Raw genomic sequence first — 14,435 nt, forward strand, 5'->3', positions numbered from 1 at the left:
ATGGGCTTGAGCCCATGGCCCACAGTCCACCGGCTGCATTGTTAGAGCCCAGCACCTACCTAGGGACTCTTCTATTTCCTTTTCTGTCCAACCATCCAGGGCCTGCTGATACGTCTGCTAGGCTGTGTCCATTATTTCTATATACAGAAGATCATTTGCTTTTTCAGATTACACCTGGAACTGTAAATACCAGCTCTGTAAGTGGATACGTTTAAACCAACTGTCATGGCTGTGATGCAAGAAAAACTGAATTATAAAAGATTTTTTGCTGGCTTTCCTGCCAAAGAAAGTCCCCTTTAGTTTCATTTTTATTGCATCTGCCTCCAGATAAATGAGATCCTCACCAACCTCAGAAGCTGTGGATGGAGATTCCATCCAGCTGACTTCAGTTATTTGTATTGTGAGGTGGAAAAACTGATCTCTTACAGATTTGTTTCCCTTTGATGTGTCTTACTGGTTGAATGTGTGGCCCACATTCATCTGTTGGAGTCCTAAAGCAAGTACCTCGGAATGTGACTGTATTTGGGCATAGGGGCTTTACAGAAGTAATGAAGTTAAACTGAGGTGTTTTGTGTCTGACTCTTTCTGATCCCATGGACTGTAGCCTGCCAGAGTCCTCTTTCCATGGAATTCTTCAAGCAAGAATACTAGAGTGGGTAGCCATGTCCTTCTTCAGGGGATCTTCCCAACCCAGGAATTGAACCCAGCTTTCCTGCATTGCAGGTGGATTCTTTACCATCTGAGCCACCAGGGAAGGCTGATATCGTCATGAAAAGGGGAGATCTGGTCACAGCCATGTGAAAGGAGACCACCATGGAACAAGAAGGCAGAGATAGGGGTGATGATTCTGTAAGCCAAGGAACCCTAAAGATTGCCAGCAAACCACCAGAAGCCAGGGGAGAGGCGTGGACCAGATTCTTCCCTACAGCCCTCAGAGGGAATCAGACCCACTGACACCTTGAACGTGGACTTCTGGCCTTCAGGACTGTGTGACGATAAATGTCTGTTGTCTATGTTGCCCCGTTTGTGATGCTTTTGCAGCAGCCCTGGCAAATGAACCCAATGTGCCTGTCCTCATTTACATTTCTTCTGAGACTCATTCTGCCTTCCCGAGCTCATCAACTCTTATGTGGGCTCCTATGAACAGCTGGTCTCTCTGACCCAGGCTCCCCACTCTCCATCCTGTCCAGCGAACCTTTGTCAGAGCGAGCTTTGCTAAGAGTGGTTTTTATCTCCTGCAACACTGTATTCTTACCACTTCAAGTCTGAATCTTGTGACCATAGCCTTTTCCCCAAGCCCTTATCCCTGCCAGCCTCTACAGGTCCTCTGCTCTCTCTTCAGATAGGCCTTCTCACTAACCCCATGAACATACATGTCATACCCACCTCCACACATCTGCCATGCCCTCCTTTCCAAGTTTTTTAGAAGCCTCACCATCTCACATCACTTGGTCAAGGGGTTCTAGAATTTCCTGCATGTTAGAATCACTCTGGGGGCTTAAAAAAAATCCTAAATGCACAGGTTACTCCCTATACCAGTCATATAAGAGTCTCTGGCATTGGATCCATGCATTAGTATTTTTTAAAGCTCTTGGTGATTCAATGTAGAGCCAGATTTGACAATCTTAGTGATTCCCTTCTTCCGTATCACCCTGACACCTCTCAAACCTCAAGGCGCACACAAGTCAAGAAGGCATCTGCAGGGCCTGAGTTCTGCCTTTCTAGCAAGCTCCAAATGCTGCTGGTCCAGGGACCACACTTTCAATAACGAAGTACTATACAACTTACAGGGCTTCCCAGATGGCTCAGGGGTAAAGAATCTGCCTGCCAATGCAGGAGATGTGGGTTTGATTCCCTGGGTTGGGAAGACCCCTGGAGAAGGAAATGGCAACCCACTCCAGTATTCTTGCCTGGGAAATCCCATGGACAGAGAAGCCTGGTGGGCTACAGTCCATGGGGTCGCAAAAGAGTTGGACATGTGATTGAGTGACTAAAAAGTGACAACACAACTTATCACTTAGTGTTTATACTCAGCTTGGCCCATAGAAGATATTAGATGATTTATGGGAAATACACAGACAAAAATTAGCAATTAAGTTTATGACTTCATCCAGACATGCTTACAAAGGTCTTTGGAGAGCATCTAAGGAAAACTGGCAAAGACGTGCTCAACAATAATGCTAGAGAGGGGAGAAAGCCTGGGGAAAGCAGGAAATCCAGCTGCACTGCCCTCCCCCAGAGAGCTGTACACACAGGCTCCCCCAGCAGCAGTCACAGGGGAGCAGCCATGAGGAGCCCTTGTCCTGTGATCTGAGGTGTGTGGTCTTTTAAGGAAAACTTGGACTTTTAGGTTTAGGGAATTTGGGGCCCTCTTCTTGTGTACCCCCTCTTTTCTGGTGGGGCATATACTCTTGCTTGGGAAAAATCTGAAATTACAGAGGCAGAGGAGTGAAGATGCAAAACATAAGGTGAGCATTGTCAGCTCACCAGCCAGCATTGTCATATCATGTGATTCTGGGGGATCAGTATCAGGGAATATACCGTGGCTGGTGCCCCCTGCAGTTGCCAATGTAGGGCTCTGAGGCCAGGGCGCATTAGGTAAATTCTTTGAGCTGTGGTTTCTCCATCTCTAAAATGCAGGTAATAACATCTACCTTCCAAGGCCTAGAGGTGATTAAGTGAGATCAAGCATGTAAAGTACTGAATCTGATGCACCCTGGAAGTACTCATTAAATGGTTGCAATGATTATCACCATAATCACTCTTATCAGCACTTCATTTTCAGATCCAGGGCAGTGCTCACATTCCCGTGAGCAAAGCAGCTACTCAGGACTGGCTCCAGGACTCTTGGGGTTTGCATGTTTCTTGTGTAGCTGGCACCTGCCCATGCAAGGGCGGAATAGGAATTGGGCATTTCATGCAGTTGCTGATTTGGTTTCCCTTTGGTTTGGTCAGGGCTGCGTTATAATTTCTGGAGTTCTCAGAAAGTTTCGCCTTTCTTGGGCCTCCTCTTGCATTAAAAAAAAAAAAACAAACAACACTTTGTGCTTGCGTTGGTAGACAGGTGAATGCAAGTCAGATTGGATTATGTTCACTTTTTTCCTCCTGATTTTTGTTGCTGTTGTTCAGTCGCTCAGTTGTGTCTGACTCTTTGTGACCCCATGGACCGCAGCACTCCAGGCTTCCCTGTCCTTCACCATCTCCTGGAGCTTGCTCAAACTCATGTCCATTGAGTCGGTGATGCCATCCAACCATCTTGTCCTCTGTCGTCCCCTTCTCCTCCCACCTTCAATCTTTCCCAGCATCAGGGTCTTCTCTAATGAGTTGGCTCTTCACATCAGATGGCCAAAGTATTGGAGTTTCAGCATCAGTCTCTCTGGTTTTAAACGGAGTTAAAATGTTTTCAGGGCCCCTAACCTATCGCAGGCCCTGGGCACCATGCCCATTGTGGCCCCCAGATGCAGCCTGCCTGTGCTGACCCTCCCAGCAGCTGAGCATGGCTTGGGCAGCATGGGGCAGCAGGCTGAGACCTCGAGCACAAGGTATCATTTTCTATGCAGAGGTCTTTCTTCCTAAACTAGCTCACAGCTGCCTCCAGTGCAGGGGTTTTCCTTTTTAAATTCCCACCTAGCACCCAGTGCCCAGCTGGGCACCAGGGCCAGTCTGTTTATTTTAACACCTTGCAACGTAAGTACATTTTGTGGCTGTTAATTGTTAGGGGACTCCATCCCAAGCCTTGGAAACCTGTTGCTCTGTGGCTTCCGTGGTCATTAGCAGACTCAGATGGCCTCTCAAGGTCTTTCTGTGGCACAACCTTGGGAAACTGGCCACAACAGGCTCTCACCACTGATAGAATCCTGTGTCCCTGAGTCCAGAAGAGTGAGGTGATGTGGGGATGCCTGGCTCTGCGTTCTCAAAACTGTGATTCATGGTCACGTGGAAGCTGCCTGTTGGGGCTGAGCTTTGCCCCGTGTGAGCACCATTCATCTACGTGATGGGTTTCCTGCCCTCTCCCTTGGCTGTACCACTCCCAGAGGGAGCCTGGCAAGGATGCTGTGTGAGATGGCTGCAGGGTCGTCCTTCGTGCTGCTGTTCCCTAGGTCTGTTCAGTTGGGGAAACCAGCACAGAGCATCGGTCACAACCACCAGTGCTTGTCGGCTCCCAGGGTCACCGTCAGCCCGAATAGTAACACGTGGGGGACGGCAGCAGGGGCGTGACCCTCTGAGGGGCGTGTCATTTGAGAGTGCCTCCGGGGCTCCCTGACTGGGAAGCTGGCTGGATCGACAGCCAGGAGGGGGTCCTCTCAGTTCCACTCCTGAGTTGGTTTAGCAGGGAGTGTGTTCACGTAATCTGTCCAGCAGGCCGAGGAGCTGGCCAGGCAGTGACGGCGGGCCTGGGGACAGACCACAGAGGCTGAACGGTCACAGTCCTGGAGCAGACAGCGCTTTTATTGTAACTCTTGAATGCTTGTTTTAATATGTGCGTGCTAAGTCGCTTCAGTCACGTCCGCCTCTTGGTGACCCCATAGACTGTAGCCCACCAGCCTCCTCTGTCCATGGGATTCTCTAGGCAAGAATACTGGAGTGGGTTGCTCTGCCTTCCTCCAGGGGATCTTTCTGACCCAGGGATTGAACTTGTGTCTCATGTCTCCTGCATTGGCAGGCAGGTTCTTTACCACTAGCACCACCTGGGAAGCCCTTGTTTTAATATGAAACTCACTAATTCACGTCTTATTTACAATAAATTGCTTGTTCATCAGTTATTCTTGACCTATTATGTTACATATGACTCTCTTTTATACAGTTTGAGAGCTGCCAAAATGCTTAGTCAGTGTTACTGAATGTACCCAGTGATGGCACAATGTAAATATTGAGCTAAATTCTTAGTTTGGAGATGCAAATTCTAATTACCCATCAACCCAGATACTCCAAAACTTGTTAGAATATTGGTTTGTGATGCAGCACTTAAGAAAGGAATATAAAAATTAGGATTAGGGCCTGAGAAGAAAGTTGGGGATATTAAAAACCCCACTGATCATTTCAAAGAGGGATCTCCAGTTGCATTGGAAGCAAAGATGATTTGAGTACTGGTAATGGAAGAAAGAGAATATGCATTGTTAGTTGCTCAGTAGTGTCCAACTCTTTGAAACCCCATGAACTGTAGCCTGCCGGGCTCCTCTGTCCATGGAGTTCTCCAGGCAAGAATACTGGAGTGGGTAGCCAGTCCCTTCTCCAGGAGATCTTCCTGACCCAGGGATCGACTCCAGGTCTCCTGCATTGCGGGCAGATTCTTTACTGTCTGAGCCACCGGGGAAGCCCCTGAAGGAGACTAGAAACCTATTTTAAAAGAAGGTTCAAAGCCTTATGAGGCCAAGACCAAAGAAACAGTGACTCAAGAACAAGGGTACTGGAAACACCAAGAAAGTTTCTCCATTCACCTGTTGCTGTTACAAATACTGTCTGAATCCTGGTAAAGAGAGGCGGGAGGCAAGGGTAGTTACAACACAAAAGACGCACATCTGTGGTTCTTGGGGTGGAGGAGAACACGGTTGGGATGGTTGGTATGTGAAAGGGACTGATCATGAAGGGCCTTGAAGGCATGGGGTGGGGGAGGAATTTGGGTCTTGAGTTTAGGACAATGGGAAGCCACTGAGAGCTTCAAGCTGAAGAGTGAGTCACTTGTGTTATTTGGGAGCCAGGGTTTCATGGAGGCCATTAGAGGGTATAGTGATCCAATGCTACAATAATCCAGAAGAATACTTCCACCATAGAAACTAGAAGCTTCAGCAGCAGGAGTCTCAGGTGCAACTCCTGAGAGCGGTTGTTGAGGGTGTGGCTTGGGGTTGTTGGAAGTGATGAGTTCCGGTTGGAAATATTCAACTGGAGGGACCTGTGGGACTTCCCAGTGGCTGCTTGCATCTGGGGTAGAGGTACAGATTTTGGAGTCATGAGAAAATAGATGGTCATTGATGAAGCATAGGAGTGGCGGAGGTCACCTCACTAGATGGCATGGGCTGGGAGAAGAGGGACTAGGGTGGGACTCCCCGAAGAGCAGTGTGCTGGGGATGGGCCGAGGAGGAGGAGCTCGGAGGGAGACTGGCAGGCAGAGTCCCTGAGACCAGGGTCTCAACACAGGGTCGCAGAAGCTGAGGGAAGTGATGATGTGAAGAAAGAGCAAGTGATCATGAATGTCAGAGTTGGAGAGAGTTCATATAAGAACTTTATCTATTAGATTTGGAGCAAACAGATCTTTGGTCTCCACTTAGGGGGGTTCATTTTTTTCAATTAGCAAATATTTCCTGGCTCACTCATGCCAGACACTGCTCTTGGTTTGAAATTTACATTTTGGTAGAAGAGACAAGCAACCAAGAAGTAAGCCAGTAACAGGGGAAGGCTATTTCACTCAATGATAAGAGCTATTATAGAAAGGATAAATAACAAAGCCTTATAGCAAACTAAAAGGAACTATAACCAATACCCCATGATAAACCATAAAGACTATAAGAAGAGTGTATGTGCATGTGTGCTAAGTTGCTTCCGTTGTGTCTAACTCTTTGTGACCCTATGGACTGTAGCCCACCAGCCTCCTCTGTCCATGGGATTCTCTAGGCAAGAATACTGGAGTGGGTTGCTCTGCCTTCCTCCAGGGGATCTTTCTGACCCAGGGATTGAACTTGTGTCTCATGTCTCCTGCATTGGCAGGCAGGTTCTTTACCACTAGCACCACCTGGGAAGCCCTTGTTTTAATATGAAACTCACTAATTCACGTCTTATTTACAATAAATTGCTTGTTCATCAGTTATTCTTGACCTATTATGTTACATATGACTCTCTTTTATACAGTTTGAGAGCTGCCAAAATGCTTAGTCAGTGTTACTGAATGTACCCAGTGATGGCACAATGTAAATATTGAGCTAAATTCTTAGTTTGGAGATGCAAATTCTAATTACCCATCAACCCAGATACTCCAAAACTTGTTAGAATATTGGTTTGTGATGCAGCACTTAAGAAAGGAATATAAAAATTAGGATTAGGGCCTGAGAAGAAAGTTGGGGATATTAAAAACCCCACTGATCATTTCAAAGAGGGATCTCCAGTTGCATTGGAAGCAAAGATGATTTGAGTACTGGTAATGGAAGAAAGAGAATATGCATTGTTAGTTGCTCAGTAGTGTCCAACTCTTTGAAACCCCATGAACTGTAGCCTGCCGGGCTCCTCTGTCCATGGAGTTCTCCAGGCAAGAATACTGGAGTGGGTAGCCAGTCCCTTCTCCAGGAGATCTTCCTGACCCAGGGATCGACTCCAGGTCTCCTGCATTGCGGGCAGATTCTTTACTGTCTGAGCCACCGGGGAAGCCCCTGAAGGAGACTAGAAACCTATTTTAAAAGAAGGTTCAAAGCCTTATGAGGCCAAGACCAAAGAAACAGTGACTCAAGAACAAGGGTACTGGAAACACCAAGAAAGTTTCTCCATTCACCTGTTGCTGTTACAAATACTGTCTGAATCCTGGTAAAGAGAGGCGGGAGGCAAGGGTAGTTACAACACAAAAGACGCACATCTGTGGTTCTTGGGGTGGAGGAGAACACGGTTGGGATGGTTGGTATGTGAAAGGGACTGATCATGAAGGGCCTTGAAGGCATGGGGTGGGGGAGGAATTTGGGTCTTGAGTTTAGGACAATGGGAAGCCACTGAGAGCTTCAAGCTGAAGAGTGAGTCACTTGTGTTATTTGGGAGCCAGGGTTTCATGGAGGCCATTAGAGGGTATAGTGATCCAATGCTACAATAATCCAGAAGAATACTTCCACCATAGAAACTAGAAGCTTCAGCAGCAGGAGTCTCAGGTGCAACTCCTGAGAGCGGTTGTTGAGGGTGTGGCTTGGGGTTGTTGGAAGTGATGAGTTCCGGTTGGAAATATTCAACTGGAGGGACCTGTGGGACTTCCCAGTGGCTGCTTGCATCTGGGGTAGAGGTACAGATTTTGGAGTCATGAGAAAATAGATGGTCATTGATGAAGCATAGGAGTGGCGGAGGTCACCTCACTAGATGGCATGGGCTGGGAGAAGAGGGACTAGGGTGGGACTCCCCGAAGAGCAGTGTGCTGGGGATGGGCCGAGGAGGAGGAGCTCGGAGGGAGACTGGCAGGCGGAGTCCCTGAGACCAGGGTCTCAACACAGGGTCGCAGAAGCTGAGGGAAGTGATGATGTGAAGAAAGAGCAAGTGATCATGAATGTCAGAGTTGGAGAGAGTTCATATAAGAACTTTATCTATTAGATTTGGAGCAAACAGATCTTTGGTCTCCACTTAGGGGGGTTCATTTTTTTCAATTAGCAAATATTTCCTGGCTCACTCATGCCAGACACTGCTCTTGGTTTGAAATTTACATTTTGGTAGAAGAGACAAGCAACCAAGAAGTAAGCCAGTAACAGGGGAAGGCTATTTCACTCAATGATAAGAGCTATTATAGAAAGGATAAATAACAAAGCCTTATAGCAAACTAAAAGGAACTATAACCAATACCCCATGATAAACCATAAAGACTATAAGAAGAGTGTATGTGCATGTGTGCTAAGTTGCTTCCGTTGTGTCTAACTCTTTGTGACCCTATGGACTGTAGCCCACCAGGCTCCTCTGTCCATGGGATTCTCCAGGTAAGTTTACTGGAGTGGGTTGCCATGCCCCCCTCCAGGGGATCTTCCTGACCCAGGGATGGATTCTGTGTCTCTTACATCTCCTGCATTGGCGGGTTGGTTCTTTAACACTAGCACCACCTGGGAAATAAATATATATATATATATATGTGTGTGTGTGTGTGTGTATATATTAATATATATATATTCATATATTATATATATATATTCATTCATATATATATATATGAAATGGAGTCAATTTGTTGTACAGCAGAAATTAACATTGTATATCAACTACTTGTTGTTCAGTTGCTAGTTGTGTCCGATTCTTTGCAACCCTATGGACTGCAGCACACCTGGCTTCCCTGTCCTTCACCATCTCCTGGAGTTTGCTCAAATTCATGCCCATTGAGTTGGTGATGCTATCTAACCATCTCATCGTCTCCCACCCTCTCCTCTTTCACTTTCAATCTTTCCTAGAATCAGGATCTTTTCCAATGAGTTGGCTCTTTGCATTAGGTGGCCAAAGCATTGGAGCTTCAGCATCAGTTCTTCCCATGAATACTCAGGATTGATTTCCGTTAAAATTGACTAATTGATCTCCTTGTAGTCCAGGGAACTCATGACAATCTTCTCCAGCACCACAATGAAAAAGCATCAATTCTTCAGTGCTCAGTCTTTTTTATGGTCCAATTCTCATATCCATGCATGACTACTGGAAAAAATCATAGCTTTGACTATATGGACCTTTGTCGGCAGAGTGATAGCTCTGCTTTTTATATGCTGTCTAGGTTTGTCATAGCTTTTCTTCCAAGGAGCAAGCGTCTTTTAATTTCATGACTATAGTCACCATCCACAATGATTTTGGAGCCCAGGGAATTAAAATCTGTCCCTGCTTCTACTTTTTTCCCTTCTATTTGCCATAAAGTGATCAGATCAGATGCCATGATCTTAGTTTTTTTAATGTTAAGTTTTATGCCAGATTTTTCACTCTCTTCTTTCACTCTCATCAAGAGGCTGTTTAGTTCTTCACTTTCTGCCATTAGAGTGGTATCATCTGCATATCTGAGGTTGTTGATGTTCTCCTGGCAATCTTGATTCCAACTTGTGATTCATCCAGCCTGGCATTTTCCATGGTGTACTCTGCATATAATTGAAATAAATGGTGACAACATACAGCCTTGTCATACTCCTTTCCTGATTTTGAACCAGCTGTTTGTTCCATGTCCAGTTCAAACTGTTGCTTCTTGTCCTGCATACAGGCTTCTCAGAAGGCAGGTGAGGTGGTCTGGTATTCCCATCTCTTTAAGAATTTTCCATAATTTGTTGTGATTCACACAGGAAAAGGCTTTAGCATAGTGAAGCAGAAGTAGATGTTTTTCTGGAATTGCCTTGCTTTTTCTATAATCCAGTGGATGTTGGCAATTTGATCTCTGATTCCTCTGCCTTTTTGAAATCCAGGTTGTACACTTGGAAGTTCTCAGTTCACGTACTGTTGAAGCCTAGCTTGAAGGATTTTGAGCATTACCTTGTTAGCATGTGAAATGAGTGCAATTGTGCAGTAGTTTGAACATTCTTTGGCATTGCCTTTCTTTGGGATTGGAATGAAAACTGACTTTTCCAGTCCTGTGGCCACTGCTGAGTTTTCCGAATTTGCTGATGTACTGAGTGCAGCACTTTAACAGAACCATCTTCTAGGATTTGAAATGGCTCAGCTGAAATTCCATCAACTCCACTAGCTTTACTTGTAGTAATGCTTCCTAAGGCCCACTTAACTTCACACTCCAGGATGACTGGCTCTAGGTGAGTGATTACATCATTGTGGTTATCCCAGTCGTTAAGACCTTTTTTTGTCTAGCTCTTCTGTGTATTCTTGCCACCTCTTCTTAATCTCTTCTGCCTCTATTAGGTCCTTGCCATTTCTGGCCTTTATCATGCCCATCCTTGCATGAAATGTTCCCTTGATATTTCCAACTTTCTTGAAGAGATCTCTAGTCTTTCATATTCTATTGTTTTCCTCTACTTCTTTGTTCATTGAAGAAAACCTTATCTCTCCTTGCTGTTCTCTGGAACTCTTTATTCAGTTTGTATATCTTTCCCTTTCTCTTTTGTTTTTCACATCTCTTCTTTCCTTGGCTATTTGTAAAGCCTCCTCAGGCAATCACTTTACCTCCTTGCATTTCTTTTTCTTTTGTATTGTTTTGGTCATTGCCTCCTATATGATGTTATGAACCTCTGTCCATAGCTCTTCAGGCACTCTGTCTACCAGATCTAATCCCTTGAATCTATTTGTCACCTCCACTGTATAATCACAAGGGATTTGGTTTAGGTCATACCTGAATGGCCTAGTGATTTCCCCTACTTTCTTCAATTTAAGTCTGAATTTTGCAATAAGGAGCTGATAATCTGAGTGACAGTCAGCTCCAGGTCTTGGTTTTGCTGATTGTATAGAGCTTTTCCATCTTAGGCTGCAAATAATATAATCTATCTGATTTTGGTATTGACCATCTGGTGATGTCTAGGGTAGAGTTGTCTCTTGTGTTGTTGGAAAAGGATGTTTGCTATGATCAGTGTGCTTTCTTGACAAAACTCTGTTAGCCTTTGCCCTGCTTCATTTTGTACTCCAAGGCCAAACTTGCTTATTACTCCAGGTATCTCTTAACTTCCTACTTTTGTATTCTAATCCCCTAGGATGAAGAGGACATCTTTTCTGGTGGTAGTTCTAGAAGGTCTTGTAGGTCTTCATAGAACCATTCAACTTCATCTTCTTCAGCATTAGTGGTTGGGGCATACACTTGGATTATTGTGATGTTGAATGGTTTGCCTTTGAAATGAACTGAGATGATTCTGTTGTTTTTGAGATTACACCCAAGTATTGCATTTTGGACTCTCTTTTTGGGTATGAGGTCTACTCCATTCTTCTAGGGGCTTCCCTTGTGGCTGGCTCAGCTGGTAAAGAATCTGCCTGCAATGCAGGAGACCTGGGTTCAATCCCTGGGTTGGGAAGATCCCCTGCAGAAGGGAAAGGCTACTCACTCCATTATTCTGGCCTAGAGAATTCCATGGACTGTTTAGTCCATGGGGTCACAAAGAGTTGGACACGACTGAGAGACTTTCACATCATTCTTCTAAGGGATTCTTGTCTGTAGTAGTAGATATAATGGTCATCTGAACTAAATTTGCCTATTCTTGTCCATTTTAATTCACTGATTCCTAAAATGTCAATGTTCACTCTTGGCATCTCTGCTTGACCATGTCTCAGTCAGTCAGTTCAGTCGCTCACCCATGTCCGACTCTTTGCGACCGCATGAACCGCAGCACGCCAGTCCTCCATGTCCATCACCAACTCCCAGAGCCCACCCAAACTCATGTCTATCAAGTCAGCGATGCCATCCAACCATCTCATCCTCTGTCGTCCCCTTCTCCTCCTGCCTTCAATCTTTCCCAACATTAGGGTCTTTTCAAATGAGTCAGCTCTTGGCATCAGGTGGCCAAAATATTGGAGTTTCAACTTCAACAGTCTACTTTACCTTGATTCATGGACCTAACATTCCAGGTTCCTATGAAGTATTATTTTTTACAGCATCGAACTTTACTATCACCACCATTCACATCCACAAATGAATGTCATTTCTGCTTTGGCCAGCCACTTCATTCTTTCTGGAGCTATTAGTAATTTCCCTCCACTCTTCCCCACTAGCATATTGGACACCTACCAAGCTGGGGATCTCATCTTCCGGTATTATATCTTTTTGCCTTTTCATACTGTTCATGGGGTTCTCATGACAAGAATACTGGGATGGTTTGCCATTCCCTCCTCTTGTGGGCCATGTTTGTCAGAACTCTCCGCTATGACCCATCCATCTTGGGTGGCCCTGCACAGCAAGGCTCACAGCTTCACAGAGTTATACAAGCCCCTTCATCATGAGAAGGCTGTGATCGATGAAGGGGTATTTAACTATACTTCAATTAAAAAAAAAACACAAACAAAGCAGGGTGATGTGGCATTTGGTGATGGGCAGGGGGCTTATTTAGACTGGGTGGACAGGGAAGGCCTGTTTGAGGAGGTAACATTTGATCTAAGACCTGATTAAGAAACATTTGCATTAAGATCCAAGAGGCAGAACAATCCAGGTAGGGGGAATAGCTTGTGCAATGACTCTAAATTGGTGGGTTAATTTTGTCCCTAGAGGACACTTGCTATGTCTGGAGACAAACACCACTGGAAGGGGAAGGCGTGTTGCTGACATCTAGGGGGTAGAGGCCAGGGATGCTGGTAAACATCCTACAATGCAGAGGACAGGCCCCACAACAGAGAATTATCCAGCCTCAAATGTCGTAGTGCCAAGGATGAGAAATCCAGCCTTAGATTAGGAACAAATTTGGTTCATTTGAGGAGAGTAGAAAAGAGTTCAACATTTGGGAAACAGGGGTCTTGAGTTAGAGATGTGGATAGGACCAAGTCATAGAGGCCTTGGAAGGAGGGCTAGGTAAGGGATGTTTATTTTACTTCTGAAAGTGCAATGGGAAACCATTAGAGGATTGTCCGCAGTGAAGTGATCTGATCTGATTTATACTTTGAAATGGTAGTCTGACTGCTGCAGTGACAGGATTGCAGCGGGCAAGAGTGGAAACAGGTGAGGCCATCCAGGTGAGGAGAATGGAAGATAAGTGGATGACTAGGTAGAGCTGATGGAATTTTTCTGATGGATTAGGTTTGACGGTTGAGGGAAAGTGAGGAATCAAAAATTACTTCTAAGACTTTGGATTGGACAATAGAATGGAAATGAGATGTCATGAGAAGACAGGGCAATGTTTAAAATAGGATACAAATAGTCTGAAGTGTGTGCTGAGGAGATTGTCAAGGTAGTGAATGAGGGTTTAGTGCTCATGGTGTTTATCAAATAACCGTTTGAAATAGTTGCAAACAACCTAACTGTCCAGTTATAGAAGATTAATTAAATAGATTATGGAAGCAATATAATATAGAATATATCTACTCATGTGAAAATATGGTCACAGTGCAGTAAGTGAAAGAAATTATTGTAAAATAGTATGTAGAGTATGATAGTATTGGATTCTTATTTCACTTTATTTTTTGGCAGCACTGCTGTGGCATGCATGCAGAACTTCTATGACCAGATATCGAACCCATGCCCCCTGCAGTGGAAATGCGGAGTCTTAACCATTGGACCATCAGGCAAGTCCTTATTTCACTTTTTATACCAAAATATATACTGCATGAAGTCACAATTTAAGTGTAGAAGTAAAATTATAAAAATAATAGAAGCAAATAAGGGTGAATATTTTTATAACCATACAGTGGTTGCATAATATATTGCATATATTGCAATAATATAATATTGCAATAGTATATATTGCATAATATAATATTAAATATAATATTAAAATAAGAAATCATGAGGAAAAGATGGATATACTTGACTATATAAAAAGTTAAAACTCTTGGGGGAAATCCATAGACAAAGTAAAGAAAAAAGAAAAACTAGGAAAAATTATTTGCAATTTGCATGACAGAGTTAGTATCTCTATTAGCTAAAGAAGTTTTATAAACTGATGTTATAGAAAAGACAGATAGCCCAACAAAAAAATGGATAAAGATGGGTAGGCAGTTCCTAGAACAATAAATGAAATGGCCAATCAGCCTGTGAGGAATTCAGTCTCTCTATGAACAAAATGCTAATTGAAACAACTTCATTTTTTAATTTATCAGGTTGGCAAAAATTGAAAGATTGATAATATCCATTTTGGGAGAGGGTGAATGAGAGTACCCAGTACAGTCTT

General features: G+C 44.4%; 1 long non-coding RNA gene across 1 annotated transcript in view; it reads left to right on the forward strand.

Moving 5' to 3' along the window:
• Window positions 1-13,835, forward strand: part of LOC122673991 — a 98,481-nt gene extending 84,646 nt beyond the window's left edge. Inside the window, exon 3 of the long non-coding RNA XR_006334862.1 lies at window positions 13,736-13,835. This is a non-coding gene — a long non-coding RNA (uncharacterized LOC122673991). The remainder of the gene's footprint in view (window positions 1-13,735) is intronic.
• The last annotated feature ends 600 nt before the right edge of the window (window positions 13,836-14,435 follow it).

This window comes from Cervus elaphus, chromosome 18 (assembly GCF_910594005.1).
Source record: "Cervus elaphus chromosome 18, mCerEla1.1, whole genome shotgun sequence".
NCBI classification, from domain to species: Eukaryota; Metazoa; Chordata; class Mammalia; order Artiodactyla; family Cervidae; genus Cervus; species Cervus elaphus.